The 22,017-nt window shown below is 42.8% G+C and overlaps 4 non-coding genes across 4 annotated transcripts; all 4 read left to right on the top strand.

Moving 5' to 3' along the window:
* The first annotated feature begins 11,858 nt into the window (after positions 1–11,858).
* On the top strand, positions 11,859–11,931 carry TRNAR-CCU (transfer RNA arginine (anticodon CCU)). Its single transcript has one exon. It is a non-coding gene; the product is annotated as a tRNA-Arg (tRNA).
* Positions 11,932–14,152: 2,221 nt separating this feature from the next.
* On the top strand, positions 14,153–14,225 carry TRNAR-UCG (transfer RNA arginine (anticodon UCG)). The gene has a single exon. It is a non-coding gene; the product is annotated as a tRNA-Arg (tRNA).
* A 3,948-nt stretch (positions 14,226–18,173) lies between these two features.
* On the top strand, positions 18,174–18,246 carry TRNAR-CCU (transfer RNA arginine (anticodon CCU)). The gene has a single exon. It is a non-coding gene; the product is annotated as a tRNA-Arg (tRNA).
* Positions 18,247–20,467: 2,221 nt separating this feature from the next.
* Positions 20,468–20,540, top strand: TRNAR-UCG (transfer RNA arginine (anticodon UCG)). The gene has a single exon. It is a non-coding gene; the product is annotated as a tRNA-Arg (tRNA).
* Positions 20,541–22,017: the final 1,477 nt, after the last annotated feature.

Here is a 22,017-nt window from a genome sequence, read left to right as displayed (position 1 = left end):
GCTGATGATAAGGATGGCTTGATACCATTTGCTAAGCCCAGTATATTGAGAAAAGAAGTAAGTGAAGAAGAAGTGTGGAGGCGAACGTGGTTCTCCAATTTCTCTCCACTTGCTAAAATTGCAAAGTCTCCATTATAGCATAGAAGAGAGCGTTAAAGTCGGGGACGGTAGAGGATGAAAATGGGAAGTTTACTTATAGAGAGAAGTGAGAAATGCCCTGTGTGCACACACCGGTGTCTGACCATAGAATACATTTAAATAATGCCTCTAGAAAAGCGCTATGCATGTGTGTCTCAGTGGCCTACTGGATAAGGCACTGGCATCCTAAGCCAGGGATTGTGGGTTTGAGTCCCAGTCTGAGGTGATAACAAAAATCCTCCCTCCTTCTTTTTCAGAAAATTAGGTAGATTTATTACATGCTTCCTCTCAGAAGTTTATGAGGTATTAGGTACTTTGAAACAGTCCCATTTATTTGTGTACACTTCACAGTCATGTTAGTGTTCTGAAACTGTAAAGTATATTTTTAAATGCCTATTTTTGTGAGATGCATTTTCGACCGGACAGAAAATATTCCTTTGGAAAAAATTATTTGAATTGGATTGGTGTGAATCTTGTTTCTAGAGGTGGTGACAGGCTTTCAGCTACTTGAATAGGTCAAGCCAGGATTCATAAAACTTATACAACCTATGTGAGTGTGAAAAATTAGCATATGCAGGAAAGAGCAATTTGTACTACTTTCAAAACAGTTTCACTCCACGTCTGGAAACGTCCAGAGCTATGTAGAGCATACAAATGAGAGAGAAAATCGCATCTGGAAATGTTGGGTCTGCCTGAGTGGGTGTGTGCGACCACCCGGTCCATGTCAGTCAGTAAGGGTGTTGATGGGGCCCTGGAAGTATGGCCCAGGTCCCAACCGTGAAGAGAAGGGGCAGGGGGCGCGGGAAACCGTCCCCCATCGTTCCCGCGGTCCAGGAGGGAGCAGACCCTGAGGGGGATGCCCTGGAACCGACAGGAGAACAAGTGGCCGAACTGGGAGACCTGCCCGAGCTGACCCATTGGCAGCAGGATGGTGGTCCCTCCCGGGAGGAATTTTGTGCTGAACAGAAAGTGTGCCCTTCTCTTGTGGGTATGAGGCAGCAGGCCTCAGCCCAAACGACAGGTGATCAGTCAGGATCACATTGGGTCTACTGGGAGAACGACCTCCTGTATAGCGAGCCTAAGGCTGCTGAACCTGGGTCAGCCCGTGTGCTGGTGGTACCCCAGCGCTTCAGAGCCTTCCTACTGGGGTTGGCTCATGACGTTCCGTTAGCTGGACATCTGGGGCAGGACAAGACCTATGACAGGCTTGTCACCCATTTTTATTGGCCCCAGATGAGAAGGGATTCAGATATCCATTGTAGGACCTGTCAAACTTGCCAGGCAAGTGGGAAAAGTGGGCGGAAGCAGAAGGCTCCCCTCCAACCTTTTCCCGTCGTCAGTACCCCCTTTGAGCGAGTGGGAATTGACATTGTGGGGCCACTGGACCCCAAGACAGCCATGGGCAACAGGTTTATCCTGGTCTTGGTGGACCATGCCACCCGGTACCCGGAAGCCATCCCTCTCCGAACAGTGACGGCCCCCGTGGTGGGACGGGCACTGATGGGTGGTGTCAGACCGGGGCACCAACTTCATTTCGAATTATATGAAGTCTCTGTGGAAGGAGTGTGGGGTAACCTACAAGTTTACCACTCCTTACCACCCTCAAGGTAATGGGCTGGTTGAGAGATTCAACCGGACCCTAAAAGGCATGATCATGGGTCTTGAAGAACCAATGAGGCGTAAATGGGACGTCCTCTTGCAAAGCCTGCTGTTTGCTTACCGTGAGGTGCCACAGAAGTCTCTAGGGTTCAGCCCCTTTGAGCTTTTGTATGGTCACCCGGTAAGAGGACCTTTGAGTCTGGTCAAAGAAGGCTGGGAGCAATCTCCCAGGAAACCTCCCCAGGATGTATATAGTTACATGCTGGCCTTTAGGAACCAGACTCGGCGCTTCAGGGATCTTGCTCAGGCAAATCTGGAGGCCAGCCAGGAAGAGATGAAGCGGTGGTACGATCAGAATGCCACTCTGGTTGAGCTTCAACCTGGTCAGAAAGTTTGGGTCATGGCCCCTGTGGAACCTTGTGCGCTCAAGGACAGGTGGACTGGACCATTTGAGGTTGTGGAGAAAAAGAGCGATGTCACCTACTTGGTGGACTTGAAGTCTCCCAGGAACCCCTTAAGGGTCCTGCATGTCAACCGGTTAAAGCCCCACTTAGAAAGGTCCGAAGTGGGCAAGCTCCTTGCCACAGATGCTGGGATGGAGGAGGAGAGTGAGCCTCTTCCTGACCTCCTGTGTGCAAAAGAAAAAGATGGGTCAGTGGATGGTGTTGTCCTCTCTGACACACTGACCCCTGAGCAGCAGCAAGATTGTCGCCATCTGTTGGTACAATTCCCTGATCTGTTCTCCTTAATCCCTGGTGTCACTCAGTGGTGTGTCCATGATGTGGACACTGGGGACAGCACTCCTGTGAGGCACAAGGCCTACAGGGTGACTGAAAAGGTCAGAGCATATATCAAGGAGGAGGTCTCCAAGATGTTTGCCTTAGGGGTGGTTGAGTCCTCTAGCAGTCCTTGGGCCAGCCCAGTGGTCTTGGTCCCAAAGGCTGCCGCGCCTGGTGCTTCACCAGAACTTCGGTTCTGTGTGGATTACCGAGGACTCAATTCGGTCACCAAGACTGACGCGCACCCCATCCCCAGAGCTGATGAGCTCATCGATCGGTTGGGGGCTGCCCGGTACCTTAGTACGTTTGATCTAACGTCTGGGTACTGACAGATCGCCTTGACTGATGGGGCAAAAGAGAGGTCTGCATTCTCCACACCAGATGGGCACTACCAGTTCCGTGTGATGCCCTTTGGGATGAAGAATGCCCCTGCCACATTCCAGAGGTTGGTTAACCAGGTATTGGCCGGGCTGGAAGATTTCAGCGCCGCCTACCTGGACGATATAGCAGTGTTCAGCGCCAGCTGGGAGGAACACTTGCGCCACCTCCAGGAAGTGTTGTTGGCCCTGCGCAGAGCAGGCCTCACAATCAAGGCTAGTAAGTGCCAGATTGGGCAGGGTTCAGTGGTGTACTTGGGCCACCAAGTAGGGAGTGGCAAGGTGGCCCCCCTGCAACCCAAGATAGATACCATCCTGGCTTGGGAACCGCCCAAAACCCAGACTCAGGTGAGAGCCTTCTTGGGTCTCACGGGTTACTACAGGAGGTTTGTCAAGGGGTATGGCAACATTGTGCACCCCTTGACCTCGCTGACTTCCAGGAAGCAGCCGAGACTTGTGATCTGGACTGAGGCCTGTCAGAACGCCTTTGACACCCTGAAAACTGCAATGTGTACAGCACCGGTCCTCCAGGCACCCGACTTTTCAAAAGAATTCATTGTCCAGACAGACGCTTCAGAGCATGGTGTGGGGGCTGTTCTAGCACAGATGAATTAGGAGGGCCGAGACTTACCTGTAGCCTTCATCAGCCGGAGGTTACTTCCCAGGGAACAAAGGTGGAGTGCGATAGAGCGTGAGGCATTTGCTGTGGTCTGGGCGCTGAAGAAGCTAAGACCCTACCTGTTTGGGACTCACTTCCGGGTTCAGACAGACCACAGGCCCCTCAGATGGTTAATGCAGATGAGGGGTGAGAACCCAAAGCTGTTGAGGTGGTCCATTTCCCTACAGGGGATGGACTTTACGGTGGAACACCACCCTGGTACAGATCACGCCAATGCTGATGGTCTGTCCAGATTTTTCCGCCTTAGTGATGAGGACTCCCTGGGTGAAGGGTAGTTCTCCCCACATTTCAGCTGGAGGGGACACGTGTTAGACCTGGCATCATTGGCATGAGTCTCTCCTCCATTTTTTTCTGTTTGCCTCCTCTGTTTACGATGTTTTTGCTGGATTATTGCTTTGGGCACTGTGCCACTGCTGATCAGTGCCACAGTGCAAGTGCTCCCTATGTTAAATTGTTGCATTGATTGGTGTTACCATGATTGGCTTGGTTGACTTACTGTTCAGACCCTAGTCTAGTGCACTGCGTGTGCCAAGGGCGTGTAAGTTAACTACTGCTGGTGGGCTTGCAGCACTGGTTGTGCCACCCACAGAAGCAGCGTGTAAAATGTGTCTCAGGCCTGCCACCGCAGCGCCTGCGTGCAGTCCCTGACTGCCATGTCGACTTGGCAAGGAAACCTACTTGCCAGTCTCTAAACCTTCACTTTGCCACATTTCAGACACCTCTATGGTAGGCCCTAGGGCAGGGTGCATTGTTGGTAAAAGGTAGGTCATGCCCTGATGTGTGTGGCATGACCTAATAGTGAATTACAGCCATTTTCGGTTTTCACTATTGAAGGGCTACCTGCCTCCAATAGGCCAGACTGGGCAGACTGATTATTAACTCCATTATAATCTATCTGACTCAGGGAGCATGGTAGCAAGTCGAGTTTAGTATCCCTGAACTCAGAATTTAATAACACACCCTTTAGGATGGATGGTTTTTAAATTCTATGTTCGAAAATAGCACTTTTAGAAAGTGGCTATTTTCTTGTCCAACTATCTACCGGTCTCTGCTGGTTTGGTGTGTGTGTCAGGGGCTGGGTGGCTCCAGAGGTCTGAATGAGTCAGTGTGGGGTGAATGGGGCGTTTACACATAGAGTGAGGGAAGAGTAGCCTGCCCTGCCTGACACAATACTGGCTCCGCCTCCTGCTGGGCGACTGATAGCCCTGCTCCTGCCAGTGACAATACTGGCTCCGCCTCCTGCTGGGCGGCTGAGGACTCTGCCCTGCTCAGTGAATAGGCCAGGTGCCTCTGCCTGGCAACACCCACAACAAACCTGAGCTGGTGGGAATTTCCCTGTTTGGACAAAGGGAACAAAGGAGAAAAGGGGTATAAGAGAAGGACCCCTGAACCAAGAACTCAGATCACTTCTGACAAGGAAACCTGTACCAAGGACAAGAAGCCTGCTGATCTAAGGACTTGCCTCCCCTTTCTGCCAGAGTGCTGTTTTGCTGTGGAGGAACCTGAAAGCTGCTTCTTTATTTTTGCCAAGGAACAAGGAGAGAGGAACTTGGTGTGTACTCTCTGAACACTTGCTAGGAAATCTCCAAGGGCTGGAAGAGTGCCAGTCTCCTGCTGAAGTCACAGGGCCAAAGGACTTCACCATTTGCTGAATTGCTGGAAAGTGTGTTTCCAGTACACAAGGGAAAATCTGCAGTCTCGATGCCAGCAGCAACGCCAGTGAGCAGTGGGTATCGGCCCCGGCTCCAAGTGACCCCGTCTCGACGCCGGTATCAACGCCAGTGAGGAGTGAGTATCGGCTCCACCTCCAAGCGACCCCGTCCCGACGCCGCTGCTGATCGCATCGACTCGACGCCCTTCTCGACGCCGTGAGCGCTGCTCCGGCCCGACATCCCTCGACACCGCTGCGGATTGACCCGACTCCGAGGCACGATCGACGCCGACCTCGACGCCGACATCTCGACGCCGTGGATCATCGTTTTCTTCGTTTCTCAAGGTACTGTACTTGTGGGGTCTGTTGCAACTCCAGGCTCGACGTAGCGCTCCTCGCGGTCGACGCCGAACCTTGGGAATCTTGTAGACTCGACGTCGTGTGACTCCTGTGGGGGTTACATTGTTGCCAAAGAACTGTGCTCAGAAGAATACTTTGCTAAAGAACTATTTGCCAAGAAGAAACCTTACTTGAACTATTACTTTTCCTTCCAAAGAGTATTTATTAAGACTGTGGTATATTTTTGTCGTTATTTGGTCTTGTGCTAAGCCTTATATAAAAATTCTATTTTTATAATAACTTCTGTGTCGTGTCCATCTGTAGTGTATTCACTTTATTACTGTATGTGGTCATAAATGCTTAACACACTGCCTCTGAGATAAGCCTGTCTGCTCTGCCAAGCTACCAAGGGGGTAGCAGGGGTTATCTGAGTGTGTAATCCCCTTTCCCTGACTAGAGTTGGTTGGTCCCTATTTGTCAGAAGTGTATACCTCTGCCAACTAGAGACCGCCGGTTCTAACAGTATGCAAAAAGGAAAACAAAAGCATATCGTACTCATAAAATTCTCAATATATAGATTCCAAAAAAGTGCTTCCAGCGAAAAGAGCTGAAAGAACACTATGGGATGTAAACCTGAATACCTTTCAATAATATGTTCTCCATCCATGCATACCACCTACATGATAAAAATCACCTCACGTGAACGGATGACCGCGTGGCCTAATGGATAAGGCGTCTGACTTCGGATCAGAAGATTGAGGGTTCAAGTCCCTTATGGTCATTTTTGGCCAATGGTCACACAATCTGCTTTACATTCTGAGTGGAAAAAGTATTTTCCAATACTCTTGTAGTCCTCACTTTCTCATTACTAATCATTAATAAAGTGGAGTACATTCAGGTTGCATCTTCAGTCTAACTACTTGTGCATTTTAGTGGCATTAAAAAGTGCTTCTATGCCGACGCACTGAATATGTAATAGGTTTGCAGAATTTTGAAGTAACAGAATGGGTTTTTAGCTTAAGTGTGTGTAGAAGAACTGCAAGGTATGTGCCTATGTGTGCATAGAGTGCTACATGTGTAAAATTTGTATGATTTGGGCAGTTAAAGTGCTGATTTTGCCTCCGAGTAAGAAAAGTACTACACAAAATGTAGAAAGGATCGGCACATTGGCTGCCTTTGCTGAAGTCCCCGTTGCCTAATTTGTAGTGCAATGGTTAAGTTGCAGAGTGTGGTTGAACTTGGATAGGAGACTTGGTGCCTCTTTCCGTGTCCTGCTGATGATAAGGATGGCTTGATACCATTTTCTAAGCCCAGTATATTGAGAAAAGAAGTAAGTGAAGAAGAAGTGTGGAGTCGAAAGTGGTTCTCCAATTTCTCTCCACTTGCTAAAATTGCAAAGTCTCCATTATAGCATAGAAGAGAGCGTTAAAGTCGGGGATGGAAGAGGATGAAAATGGGAAGTTTACTTGTAGAGAGAAGTGAGAAATGCCCTGTGTGCACACACCGGTGTCTGACCATAGAATACATTTAAATAATGCCTCTAGAAAACAGCTACGCATGTGTGCCTCAGTGCCTACCAGATAAGGCACTGGCCTCCTAAGTCAGGGATTGTGGGTTCGAGTCCCATCTGAGGTGATAACAAAAATCCTCCCTCTTTCTTTTCCAGAAAATTAGGTAGATTTATTACATGCTTCCTCTCACAAGTTTATTAGGTACTTTGAAACAGTCCCATTTTACTTGTATACACTTCACAGTCATGTTAGTGTTCTGAAACTGTAAAGTATATTTTTAAATGCCTATTTTTGTGAGATGCATTTTTGACCGGCCAGAACATATTCCTTTGGAAAAAATTATTTGAATTGGATTGGTGTGAATCTTGTTTCTAGAGGTGGTGACAGGCTTTCAGCTACTTGAATAGGTCAAGCCAGGATTCATAAAACTGATACAACCTATGTGAGTGTGAAAAATTAGCATATGCAGGAAGGAGCAATTTGTACTACTTTCAAAACAGTTTCACTCCACATCTGGAAACGTCCAGAGCTATGTAGAGCACACAAATGAGCTTTAAACTCACGAGGAAAGAGGTTTGTATGCAAAAAGGAAAACAAAAGCATATCGTACTCATAAAATTCTCAATATATAGATTCCAAAAAAGTGCTTCCAGCGAAAAGAGCTGAAAGAACACTATGGGATGTAAACCTGAATACCTTTCAATAATATGTTCTCCATCCATGCATACCACCTACATGATAAAAATCATCTCAGGTGAACGGATGACCGCGTGGCCTAATGGATAAGGCGGCTGACTTCGGATCAGAAAATTGAGGGTTCGAGTCCCTTCGTGGTCATTTTTGGCCAATGGTCACACAATCTGCTTTACATTCAGAGTGGAAAAAGTCTTTTCCAATACTCTTGTAGTCCTCACTTTCTCATTACTAATCATTAATAAAGTGGAGTACATACTGTAAACTCATTCAGGTTGCATCTTCAGTCTAACTACTTGTGCATTTTAGTGGCATTAAAAAGTGCTTCTATGCCGACGCACTGAATATGTAATAGGTTTGCAGAATTTTGACGTGACAGAATGGGTTTTAGCTTAAGTGTGTGTAGAAGAACTGCAAGGTGTGTGCCTATGTGTGCATAGAGTGCTACATTGGTAAAATCTGTATGATTTGGGCAGTTAAAGTGCTGATTTTGCCTCCGAGTAAGAAAAGTACTACACAAAATGTATAAAGGATCGGCACATTGGCTGCCTTTGCTGATGCCCCCGTTGCCTAATTTGTAGTGCAATGGTTAAGTTGCAGAGTGTGGTTGAACTTGGTTAGGAGACTTGGTGCCTCTTTCCGTGTCCTGCTGATGATAAGGATGGCTTGATACCATTTGCTAAGCCCAGTATATTGAGAAAAGAAGTAAGTGAAGAAGAAGTGTGGAGTCGAAAGTGGTTCTCCAATTTCTCTCCACTTGCTAAAATTGCAAAGTCTCCATTATAGCATAGACGAGAGCGTTAAAGTCGGGGATGGAAGAGGATGAAAATGGGAAGTTTACTTATAGAGAGAAGTGAGAAATGCCCTGTGTGCACTCACCGGTGTCTGACCATAGAATACATTTAAATAATGCCTCTAGAAAAGCGCTATGCATGTGTGTCTCAGTGGCCTAATGGATAAGGCACTGGCATCCTAAGCCAGGGATTGTGGGTTTGAGTCCCAGTCTGAGGTGATAACAAAAATCCTCCCTCTTTCTTTTTCAGAAAATTAGGTAGATTTATTACATGCTTCCTCTCAGAAGTTTATGAGGTATTAGGTACTTTGAAACAGTCCCATTTATTTGTGTACACTTCACAGTCATGTTAGTGTTCTGAAACTGTAAAGTATATTTTTAAATGCCTATTTTTGTGAGATGCATTTTCGACCGGCCAGAAAATATTCCTTTGGAAAAAATTATTTGAATTGGATTGGTGTGAATCTTGTTTCTAGAGGTGGTGACAGGCTTTCAGCTACTTGAATAGGTCAAGCCAGGATTCATAAAACTTATACAACCTATGTGAGTGTGAAAAATTAGCATATGCAGGAAGGAGCAATTTGTACTACTTTCAAAACAGTTTCACTCCACGTCTGGAAACGTCCAGAGCTATGTAGAGCATACAAATGAGCTTTAAACTCATGAGGAAAGAGGTTTGTATGCAAAAAGGAAAACAAAAGCATATCGTACTCATAAAATTCTCAATATATAGATTCCAAAAAAGTGCTTCCAGCGAAAAGAGCTGAAAGAACACTATGGGATGTAAACCTGAATACCTTTCAATAATATGTTCTCCATCCATGCATACCACCTACATGATAAAAATCACCTCAGGTGACCGGATGACCGCGTGGCCTAATGGATAAGGCGTCTGACTTCGGATCAGAAGATTGAGGGTTCAAGTCCCTTGTGGTCGTTTTTGGCCAATGGTTACACAATCTGCTTTACATTCTGAGTGGAAAAAGTATTTTCCAATACTCTTGTAGTCCTCACTTTCTCATTACTAATCATTAATAAAGTGGAGTACATTCAGGTTGCATCTTCAGTCTAACTACTTGTGCATTTTAGTGGCATTAAAAAGTGCTTCTATGCCGACGCACTGAATATGTAATAGGTTTGCAGAATTTTGAAGTGACAGAATGGGTTTTTAGCTTAAGTGTGTGTAGAAGAACTGCAAGGTATGTGCCTATGTGTGCATAGAGTGCTACATGTGTAAAATGTGTATGATTTGGGCAGTTAAAGTGCTGATTTTGCCTCCGAGTAAGAAAAGTACTACACAAAATGTATAAAGGATCGGCACATTGGCTGCCTTTGCTGATGCCCCTGTTGCCTAATTTGTAGTGCAATGGTTAAGTTGCAGAGTGTGGTTGAACTTGGATAGGAGACTTGGTGCCTCTTTCCGTGTCCTGCTGATAAGGATGGCTTGATACCATTTTCTAAGCCCAGTATATTGAGAAAAGAAGTAAGTGAAGAAGAAGTGTGGAGTCGAAAGTGGTTCTCCAATTTCTCTCCACTTGCTAAAATTGCAAAGTCTCCATTATAGCATAGAAGAGAACGTTAAAGTCGAGGATGGAAGAGGATGAAAATGGGAAGTTTACTTGTAGAGAGAAGTGAGAAATGCCCTGTGTGCACACACCGGTGTCTGACCATAGAATACATTTAAATAATGCCTCTAGAAAACAGCTATGCATGTGTGCCTCAGTGCCTAACGGATCAGGCACTGGCCTCCTAAGCCAGGGATTGTGGGTTCTAGTCCCATCTGAGGTGATAACAAAAATCCTCTCTCTTTCTTTTCCAGAAAATGAGGTAGATTTATTAAATGCTTCCTCTCAGAAGTTTATGAGGGATTAGGTACTTTGAAACGGTCCCATTTTACTTGTGTACACTTCACAGTCATGTTAGTGTTCTGAAACTGCAAAGTATATTTTTAAATGCCTATTTTTGTGAGATGCACTTTCGACCGGCCAGAACATATTCTTTTGGAAAAAATGATTTGAATTGGATTGGTGTGAATCTTGTTTCTAGAGGTGGTGACAGGCTTTCAGCTACTTGAATAGGTCAAGCCCGGATTCATAAAACTTATACAACCTATGTGAGTGTGAAAAATTAGCATATGCAGGAAGGAGCAATTTGTACTACTTTCAAAACAGTTTCACTCCACGTCTGGAAACGTCCAGAGCTATGTAGAGCATACAAATGAGCTTTAAACTCATGAGGAAAGAGATTTGTATGCAAAAAGGAAAACAAAAGCATATCGTACTCATAAAATTCTCAATATATAGATTCCAAAAAAGTGCTTCCAGCTAAAAGAGCTGAAAGAACAGTATGGGATGTAAACCTGAATACCTTTCAATAATATGTTCTCCATCCATGGATACCACCTAGATGATAAAAATCATCTCAGGTGAACGGATGACCGCGTGGCCTAATGGATAAGGCGTCTGACTTCGGATCAGAAGATTGAGGGTTCGAGTCCCTTCGTTGTAGTTTTTGGCCAATGGTCACACAATCTGCTTTACATTCAGAGTGGAAAAAGTATTTTCCAATACTCTTGTAGTCCTCACTTTCTCATTACTAATCATTAATAAAGTGGAGTACATACTGTAAACTCATTCAGGTTGCATCTTCAGTCTAACTACTTGTGCATTTTAGTGGCATTAAAAAGTGCTTCTATGCCGACGCACTGAATATGTAATAGGTTTGCAGAATTTTGACGTGACAGAATGGGTTTTTAGCTTAAGTGTGTGTAGACGAACTGCAAGGTGTGTGCCTATGTGTGCATAGAGTGCTACATTGGTAAAATCTGTATGATTTGGGCAGTTAAAGTGCTAATTTTGCCTCCGAGTAAGAAAAGTACTACACAAAATGTATAAAGGATCGGCACATTGGCTGCCTCTGATGATGCCCCCGTTGCCTAATTTGTAGTGCAATGGTTAAGTTGCAGAGTGTGGTTGAACTTGGTTAGGAGACTTGGTGCCTCTTTCCGTGTCCTGCTGATGATAAGGATGGCTTGATACCATTTTCTAAGCCCAGTATATTGAGAAAAGAAGTGAAGAAGAAGTGTGGAGTCGAAAGTAGTTCTCCAATTTCTCTCCACTTGCTAAAAATGCAAAGTCTCCATTATAGCATAGAAGAGAGCGTTAAAGTCGCGGATGGAAGAGGATGAAAATGGGAAGTTTACTTATAGAGAGAAGTGAGAAATGCCCTGTGTGCACACACCGGTGTCTGACCATAGAATACATTTAAATAATGCCTCTAGAAAAGAGCTTTGCATGTGTGCCTCGGTGGCCTAATGGATAAGGCACTGGCCTCCTAAGCCAGGTATTGTGGGTTCGAGTCCCATCTGAGGTGATAACAAAAATCTCCCTCTTTCTTTTCCAGAAAATTAGGTAGATTTATTATATGCTTCCTCTCAGAAGTTTATGAGGGATTAGGTACTTTGAAACGGTCCCATTTTACTTGTGTACACTTCACAGTCATGTTAGTGTTCTGAAACTGCAAAGTAGATTTTTAAATGCCTATTTTTGTGAGATGCATTTTCGACCGGCCAGAACATATTCCTTTGGAAAAAATGATATGAATTGGATTGGTGTGAATCTTGTTTCTAGAGGTGGTGACAGGCTTTCAGCTACTAGAATAGGTCAAGCCAGGATTCATAAAACTTATACAACCTATGTGAGTGTGAAAAATTAGCATATGCAGGAAGGAGCAATTTGTACTGCTTTCAAAACAGTTTCACTCCACGTCTGGAAACGTCCAGAGCTATGTAGAGCATACAAATGAGCTTTAAACTCACGAGGAAAGAGGTTTGTATGCAAAAAGGAAAACAAAAGCATATCGTACTCATAAAATTCTCAATATATAGATTCCAAAAAATGTGCTTCCAGCAAAAAGAGCTGAAAGAACACTATGGGATGTAAACCTGAATACCTTTCAATAATATGTTCTCCATCCATGCATACCACCTACATGATAAAAATCACCTCAGGTGAACTGATGACCGCATGGCCTAATGGATAAGGCGTCTGGCTTCGGATCAGAAAATTGAGAGTTCGAGTCCCTTCGTGGTCGTTTTTGGCCAATGGTCACACAATCTGCTTTACATTCTGAGTGGAAAAAGTATTTTCCAATACTCTTGTAGTCCTCACTTTCTCATTACTAATCATTAATAAAGTGGAGTACATTCAGGTTGCATCTTCAGTCTAACTACTTGTGCATTTTAGTGGCATTAAAAAGTGCTTCTATGCCGACGCACTGAATATGTAATAGGTTTGCAGAATTTTGAAGTGACAGAATGGGTTTTTAGCTTAAGTGTGTGTAGAAGAACTGCAAGGTATGTGCCTATGTGTGCATAGAGTGCTACATGTGTAAAATTTGTATGATTTGGGCAGTTAAAGTGCTGATTTTGCCTCCGAGTAAGAAAAGTACTACACAAAATGAATAAAGGATCGGCACATTGGCTGCCTTTGCTGATGCCCCCGTTGCCTAATTTGTAGTGCAATGGTTAAGTTGCAGAGTGTGGTTGAACTTGGATAGGAGACTTGGTGGCTCTTTCCGTGTCCTGCTGATGATAAGGATGGCTTGATACCATTTTCTAAGCCCAGTATATTGAGAAAAGAAGTAAGGGAAGAAGAAGTGTGGAGTCGAAAGTGGTTCTCCAATTTCTCTCCACTTGCTAAAATTGCAAAGTCTCCATTATAGCATAGAAGAGAGCGTTAAAGTCGGGGATGGAAGAGGATGAAAATGGGAAGTTTACTTGTAGAAAGAAGTGAGAAATGCCCTGTGTGCACACACCGGTGTCTGACCATAGAATACATTTAAATAATGCCTCTAGAAAACAGCTACGCATGTGTGCCTCAGTGCCTAACGGATAAGGCACTGGCCTCCTAAGCCAGGGATTGTGGGTTCAAGTCCCATCTGAGGTGATAACAAAAATCCTCCCTCTTTCTTTTCCAGAAAATGAGGTAGATTTATTAAATGCTTCCTCTCAGAAGTTTATGAGGGATTAGGTACTTTGAAACGGTCCCATTTTACTTGTGTACACTTCACAGTCATGTTAGTGTTCTGAAACTGCAAAGTATATTTTTAAATGCCTATTTTTGTGAGATGCATTTTCGACCAGCCAGAACATATTCCTTTGGAAAAAATGATTTGAATTGGATTGGTGTGAATCTTGTTTCTAGAGGTGGTGACAGGCTTTCAGCTACTTGAATAGGTCAAGCCAGGATTCATAAAACTTATACAACCTATGTGAGTGTGAAAAATTAGCATATGCAGGAAGGAGCAATTTGTACTACTTTCAAAACAGTTTCACTCCACATCTGGAAACGTCCAGAGCTATGTAGAGCACACAAATGAGCTTTAAACTCACGAGGAAAGAGGTTTGTATGCAAAAAGGAAAACAAAAGCATATCGTACTCATAAAATTCTCAAGATATAGATTCCAAAAAAGTGCTTCCAGCGAAAAGAGCTGAAAGAACACTATGGGATGTAAACCTGAATACCTTTCAATAATATGTTCTCCATCCATGCATACCACCTACATGATAAAAATCCTCTCAGGTGAACGGATGACTGCGTGGCCTAATGGATAAGGCGTCTGACTTCGGATCAGAAGATTGAGGGTTCGAGTCCCTTCGTGGTTATTTTTGGCCAATGGTCACACAATCTTCTTTACATTCAGAGTGAAAAAAGTATTTTCCAATACTCTTGTAGTCCTCACTTTCTCATTACTAATAATTAATAAAGTGGAGTACATACTGTAAACTCATTCAGGTTGCATCTTCAGTCTAACTACTTGTGCATTTTAGTGGCATTAAAAAGTGCTTCTATGCCGACGCACTGAATATGTAATAGGTTTGCACAAGTTTGACGTGACAGAATGGGTTTTAGCTTAAGTGTGTGTAGAAGAACTGCAAGGTGTGTGCCTATGTGTGCATAGATTGCTACATTGGTAAAATCTGTATGATTTGGGCAGTTAAAGTGCTGATTTTGCCTCCGAGTAAGAAAAGTACTACACAAAATGTATAAAGGATCGGCACATTGGCTGCCTTTGCTGATGCCCCCGTTGCCTAATTTGTAGTGCAATGGTTAAGTTGCAGAGTGTGGTTGAACTTGGTTAGGAGACTTGGTGCCTCTTTCCGTGTCCTGCTGATGATAAGGATGGCTTGATACCATTTGCTAAGCCCAGTATATTGAGAAAAGAAGTAAGTGAAGAAGAAGTGTGGAGTCGAAAGTGGTTCTCCAATTTCTCTCCACTTGCTAAAATTGCAAAGTCTCCATTATAGCATAGAAGAGAGCGTTAAAGTCGGGGATGGAAGAGGATGAAAATGGGAAGTTTACTTATAGAGAGAAGTGAGAAATGCCCTGTGTGCACACACCGGTGTCTGACCATAGAATACATTTAAATAATGCCTCTAGAAAAGCGCAATGCATGTGTGCCTCAGTGGCCTAATGGATAAGGCACTGGCATCCTAAGCCAGGGATTGTGGGTTTGAGTCCCAGTCTGAGGTGATAACAAAAATCCTCCCTCTTTCTTTTTCAGAAAATTAGGTAGATTTATTACATGCTTCCTCTCAGAAGTTTATGAGGTATTAGGTACTTTGAAACAGTCCCATTTATTTGTGTACACTTCACAGTCATGTTAGTGTTCTGAAACTGTAAAGTATATTTTTAAATGCCTATTTTTGTGAGATGCATTTTCGACCGGCCAGAAAATATTCCTTTGGAAAAAATTATTTGAATTGGATTGGTGTGAATCTTGTTTCTAGAGGTGGTGACAGGATTTCAGCTACTTGAATAGGTCAAGCCAGGATTCATAAAACTTATACAACCTATGTGAGTGTGAAAAATTAGCATATGCAGGAAGGAGCAATTTGTACTACTTTCAAAACAGTTTCACTCCACGTCTGGAAACGTCCAGAGCTATGTAGAGCATACAAATGAGCTTTAAACTCATGAGGAAAGAGGTTTGTATGCAAAAAGGAAAACAAAAGCATATCGTACTCATAAAATTCTCAATATATAGATTCCAAAAAAGTGCTTCCAGCGAAAAGAGCTGAAAGAACACTATGGGATATAAACCTGAATACCTTTCAATAATATGTTCTCCATCCATGCATACCACCTAGATGATAAAAATCACCTCAGGTGAACGGATGACCGCGTGGCCTAATGGATAAGGCGTCTGACTTCGGATCAGAAGATTGAGGGTTCAAGTCCCTTGTGGTCGTTGTTGGCCAATGGTCACACAATCTGCTTTACATTCTGAGTGGAAAAAGTATTTTCCAATACTCTTGTAGTCCTCACTTTCTCATTACTAATCATTAATAAAGTGGAGTACATTCAGGTTGCATCTTCAGTCTAACTACTTGTGCATTTTAGTGGCATTAAAAAGTGCTTCTATGCCGACGCACTGAATATGTAATAGGCTTGCAGAATTTTGAAGTGACAGAATGGGTTTTTAGCTTAAGTGTGTGTAGAAGAACTGCAAGGTATGTGCCTATGTGTGCATAGAGTGCTACATGTGTAAAATGTGTATGATTTGGGCAGTTAAAGTGCTGATTTTGCCTCCGAGTAAGAAAAGTACTACACAAAATGTATAAAGGATCAGCACATTGGCTGCCTTTGCTGATGCCCCCGTTGCCTAATTTGTAGTGCAATGGTTAAGTTGCAGAGTGTGGTTGAACTTGGATAGGAGACTTGGTGCCTCTTTCCGTGTCCTGCTGATAAGGATGGCTTGATACCATTTTCTAAGCCCAGTATATTGAGAAAAGAAGTAAGTGAAGAAGAAGTGTGGAGTCGAAAGTGGTTCTCCAATTTCTCTCCACTTGCTAAAATTGCAAAGTCTCCATTATAGCATAGAAGAGAGCGTTAAAGTCGAGGATGGAAGAGGATGAAAATGGGAAGTTTACTTGTAGAGAGAAGTGAGAAATGCCCTGTGTGCACACACCGGTGTCTGACCATAGAATACATTTAAATAATGCCTCTAGAAAACAGCTATGCATGTGTGCCTCAGTGCCTAACGGATCAGGCACTGGCCTCCTAAGCCAGGGATTGTGGGTTCGAGTCCCATCTGAGGTGATAACAAAAATCCTCCCTCTTTCTTTTCCAGAAAATGAGGTAGATTTATTAAATGCTTCCTCTCAGAAGTTTATGAGGGATTAGGTACTTTGAAACGGTCCCATTTTACTTGTGTACACTTCACAGTCATGTTAGTGTTCTGAAACTGCAAAGTATATTTTTAAATGCCTATTTTTGTGAGATGCATTTTCGACCGGCCAGAACATATTCTTTTGGAAAAAATGATTTGAATTGGATTGGTGTGAATCTTGTTTCTAGAGGTGGTGACAGGCTTTCAGCTACTTGAATGGGTCAAGCCCGGATTCATAAAACTTATACAACCTATGTGAGTGTGAAAAATTAGCATATGCAGGAAGGAGCAATTTGTACTACTTTCAAAACAGTTTCACTCCACGTCTGGAAACGTCCAGAGATATGTAGAGCATACAAATGAGCTTTAAACTCATGAGGAAAGAGATTTGTATGCAAAAAGGAAAACAAAAGCATATCGTACTCATAAAATTCTCAATATATAGATTCCAAAAAAGTGCTTCCAGCTAAAAGAGCTGAAAGAACAGTATGGGATGTAAACCTGAATACCTTTCAATAATATGTTCTCCATCCATGGATACCACCTAGATGATAAAAATCATCTCAGGTGAACGGATGACCGAGTGGCCTAATGGATAAGGCGTCTGACTTCGGATCAGAAGATTGAGGGTTCGAGTCCCTTCGTTGTAGTTTTTGGCCAATGGTCACACAATCTGCTTTACATTCAGAGTGGAAAAAGTATTTTCCAATACTCTTGTAGTCCTCACTTTCTCATTACTAATCATTAATAAAGTGGAGTACATACTGTAAACTCATTCAGGTTGCATCTTCAGTCTAACTACTTGTGCATTTTAGTGGCATTAAAAAGTGCTTCTATGCCGACGCACTGAATATGTAATAGGTTTGCAGAATTTTGACGTGACAGAATGGGTTTTTAGCTTAAGTGTGTGTAGACGAACTGCAAGGTGTGTGCCTATGTGTGCATAGAGTGCTACATTGGTAAAATCTGTATGATTTGGGCAGTTAAAGTGCTAATTTTGCCTCCGAGTAAGAAAAGTACTACACAAAATGTATAAAGGATCGGCACATTGGCTGCCTCTGATGATGCCCCCGTTGCCTAATTTGTAGTGCAATGGTTAAGTTGCAGAGTGTGGTTGAACTTGGTTAGGAGACTTGGTGCCTCTTTCCGTGTCCTGCTGATGATAAGGATGGCTTGATACCATTTTCTAAGCCCAGTATATTGAGAAAAGAAGTGAAGAAGAAGTGTGGAGTCGAAAGTAGTTCTCCAATTTCTCTCCACTTGCTAAAAATGCAAAGTCTCCATTATAGCATAGAAGAGAGCGTTAAAGTCGCGGATGGAAGAGGATGAAAATGGGAAGTTTACTTATAGAGAGAAGTGAGAAATGCCCTGTGTGCACACACCGGTGTCTGACCATAGAATACATTTAAATAATGCCTCTAGAAAAGAGCTATGCATGTGTGCCTCGGTGGCCTAATGGATAAGGCACTGGCCTCCTAAGCCAGGTATTGTGGGTTCGAGTCCCATCTGAGGTGATAACAAAAATCTCCCTCTTTCTTTTCCAGAAAATTAGGTAGATTTATTATATGCTTCCTCTCAGAAGCTTATGAGGGATTAGGTACTTTGAAACGGTCCCATTTTACTTGTGTACACTTCACAGTCATGTTAGTGTTCTGAAACTGCAAAGTAGATTTTTAAATGCCTATTTTTGTGAGATGCATTTTCGACCGGCCAGAACATATTCCTTTGGAAAAAATGATATGAATTGGATTGGTGTGAATCTTGTTTCTAGAGGTGGTGACAGGCTTTCAGCTACTTGAATAGGTCAAGCCAGGATTCATAAAACTTATACAACCTATGTGAGTGTGAAAAATTAGCATATGCAGGAAGGAGCAATTTGTACTGCTTTCAAAACAGTTTCACTCCACGTCTGGAAACGTCCAGAGCTATGTAGAGCATACAAATGAGCTTTAAACTCATGAGGAAAGAGGTTTGTATGCAAAAAGGAAAACAAAAGCATATCGTACTCATAAAATTCTCAATATATAGATTCCAAAAAATGTGCTTCCAGCAAAAAGAGCTGAAAGAACACTATGGGATGTAAACCTGAATACCTTTCAATAATATGTTCTCCATCCATGCATACCACCTACATGATAAAAATCACCTCAGGTGAACTGATGACCGCATGGCCTAATGGATAAGGCGTCTGGCTTCGGATCAGAAAATTGAGAGTTCGAGTCCCTTCGTGGTCGTTTTTGGCCAATGGTCACACAATCTGCTTTACATTCTGAGTGGAAAAAGTATTTTCCAATACTCTTGTAGTCCTCACTTTCTCATTACTAATCATTAATAAAGTGGAGTACATTCAGGTTGCATCTTCAGTCTAACTACTTGTGCATTTTAGTGGCATTAAAAAGTGCTTCTATGCCGACGCACTGAATATGTAATAGGTTTGCAGAATTTTGAAGTGACAGAATGGGTTTTTAGCTTAAGTGTGTGTAGAAGAACTGCAAGGTATGTGCCTATGTGTGCATAGAGTGCTACATGTGTAAAATTTGTATGATTTGGGCAGTTAAAGTGCTGATTTTGCCTCCGAGTAAGAAAAGTACTACACAAAATGTATAAAGGATCGGCACATTGGCTGCCTTTGCTGATGCCCCCGTTGCCTAATTTGTAGTGCAATGGTTAAGTTGCAGAGTGTGGTTGAACTTGGATAGGAGACTTGGTGGCTCTTTCCGTGTCCTGCTGATGATAAGGATGGCTTGATACCATTTTCTAAGCCCAGTATATTGAGAAAAGAAGTAAGGGAAGAAGAAGTGTGGAGTCGAAAGTGGTTCTCCAATTTCTCTCCACTTGCTAAAATTGCAAAGTCTCCATTATAGCATAGAAGAGAGCGTTAAAGTCGGGGATGGAAGAGGATGAAAATGGGAAGTTTACTTGTAGAAAGAAGTGAGAAATGCCCTGTGTGCACACACCGGTGTCTGACCATAGAATACATTTAAATAATGCCTCTAGAAAACAGCTTCGCATGTGTGCCTCAGTGCCTAACGGATAAGGCACTGGCCTCCTAAGCCAGGGATTGTGGGTTCAAGTCCCATCTGAGGTGATAACAAAAATCCTCCCTCTTTCTTTTCCAGAAAATGAGGTAGATTTATTAAATGCTTCCTCTCAGAAGTTTATGAGGGATTAGGTACTTTGAAACGGTCCCATTTTACTTGTGTACACTTCACAGTCATGTTAGTGTTCTGAAACTGCAAAGTATATTTTTAAATGCCTATTTTTGTGAGATGCATTTTCGACCAGCCAGAACATATTCCTTTGGAAAAAATGATTTGAATTGGATTGGTGTGAATCTTGTTTCTAGAGGTGGTGACAGGCTTTCAGCTACTTGAATAGGTCAAGCCAGGATTCATAAAACTTATACAACCTATGTGAGTGTGAAAAATTAGCATATGCAGGAAGGAGCAATTTGTACTACTTTCAAAACAGTTTCACTCCACATCTGGAAACGTCCAGAGCTATGTAGAGCACACAAATGAGCTTTAAACTCACGAGGAAAGAGGTTTGTATGCAAAAAGGAAAACAAAAGCATATCGTACTCATAAAATTCTCAAGATATAGATTCCAAAAAAGTGCTTCCAGCGAAAAGAGCTGAAAGAACACTATGGGATGTAAACCTGAATACCTTTCAATAATATGTTCTCCATCCATGCATACCACCTACATGATAAAAATCCTCTCAGGTGAACGGATGACTGCGTGGCCTAATGGATAAGGCGTCTGACTTCGGATCAGAAGATTGAGGGTTCGAGTCCCTTCGTGGTCATTTTTGGCCAATGGTCACACAATCTTCTTTACATTCAGAGTGAAAAAAGTATTTTCCAATACTCTTGTAGTCCTCACTTTCTCATTACTAATAATTAATAAAGTGGAGTACATACTGTAAACTCATTCAGGTTGCATCTTCAGTCTAACTACTTGTGCATTTTAGTGGCATTAAAAAGTGCTTCTATGCCGACGCACTGAATATGTAATAGGTTTGCACAAGTTTGACGTGACAGAATGGGTTTTAGCTTAAGTGTGTGTAGAAGAACTGCAAGGTGTGTGCCTATGTGTGCATAGATTGCTACATTGGTAAAATCTGTATGATTTGGGCAGTTAAAGTGCTGATTTTGCCTCCGAGTAAGAAAAGTACTACACAAAATGTATAAAGGATCGGCACATTGGCTGCCTTTGCTGATGCCCCCGTTGCCTAATTTGTAGTGCAATGGTTAAGTTGCAGAGTGTGGTTGAACTTGGTTAGGAGACTTGGTGCCTCTTTCCGTGTCCTGCTGATGATAAGGATGGCTTGATACCATTTGCTAAGCCCAGTATATTGAGAAAAGAAGTAAGTGAAGAAGAAGTGTGGAGTCGAAAGTGGTTCTCCAATTTCTCTCCACTTGCTAAAATTGCAAAGTCTCCATTATAGCATAGAAGAGAGCGTTAAAGTCGGGGATGGAAGAGGATGAAAATGGGAAGTTTACTTATAGAGAGAAGTGAGAAATGCCCTGTGTGCACACACCGGTGTCTGACCATAGAATACATTTAAATAATGCCTCTAGAAAAGCGCAATGCATGTGTGCCTCAGTGGCCTAATGGATAAGGCACTGGCATCCTAAGCCAGGGATTGTGGGTTTGAGTCCCAGTCTGAGGTGATAACAAAAATCCTCCCTCTTTCTTTTTCAGAAAATTAGGTAGATTTATTACATGCTTCCTCTCAGAAGTTTATGAGGTATTAGGTACTTTGAAACAGTCCCATTTATTTGTGTACACTTCACAGTCATGTTAGTGTTCTGAAACTGTAAAGTATATTTTTAAATGCCTATTTTTGTGAGATGCATTTTCGACCGGCCAGAAAATATTCCTTTGGAAAAAATTATTTGAATTGGATTGGTGTGAATCTTGTTTCTAGAGGTGGTGACAGGATTTCAGCTACTTGAATAGGTCAAGCCAGGATTCATAAAACTTATACAACCTATGTGAGTGTGAAAAATTAGCATATGCAGGAAGGAGCAATTTGTACTACTTTCAAAACAGTTTCACTCCACGTCTGGAAACGTCCAGAGCTATGTAGAGCATACAAATGAGCTTTAAACTCATGAGGAAAGAGGTTTGTATGCAAAAAGGAAAACAAAAGCATATCGTACTCATAAAATTCTCAATGTATAGATTCCAAAAAAGTGCTTCCAGCGAAAAGAGCTGAAAGAACACTATGGGATATAAACCTGAATACCTTTCAATAATATGTTCTCCATCCATGCATA

The sequence above is a fragment of the Triturus cristatus genome, chromosome 4_1, assembly GCF_964204655.1.
Source record: "Triturus cristatus chromosome 4_1, aTriCri1.1, whole genome shotgun sequence".
NCBI classification, from domain to species: Eukaryota; Metazoa; Chordata; class Amphibia; order Caudata; family Salamandridae; genus Triturus; species Triturus cristatus.
The sequence above is the reverse complement of the archived record's forward strand: the minus strand, read 5'-3'. Positions and strand labels throughout refer to the sequence as shown.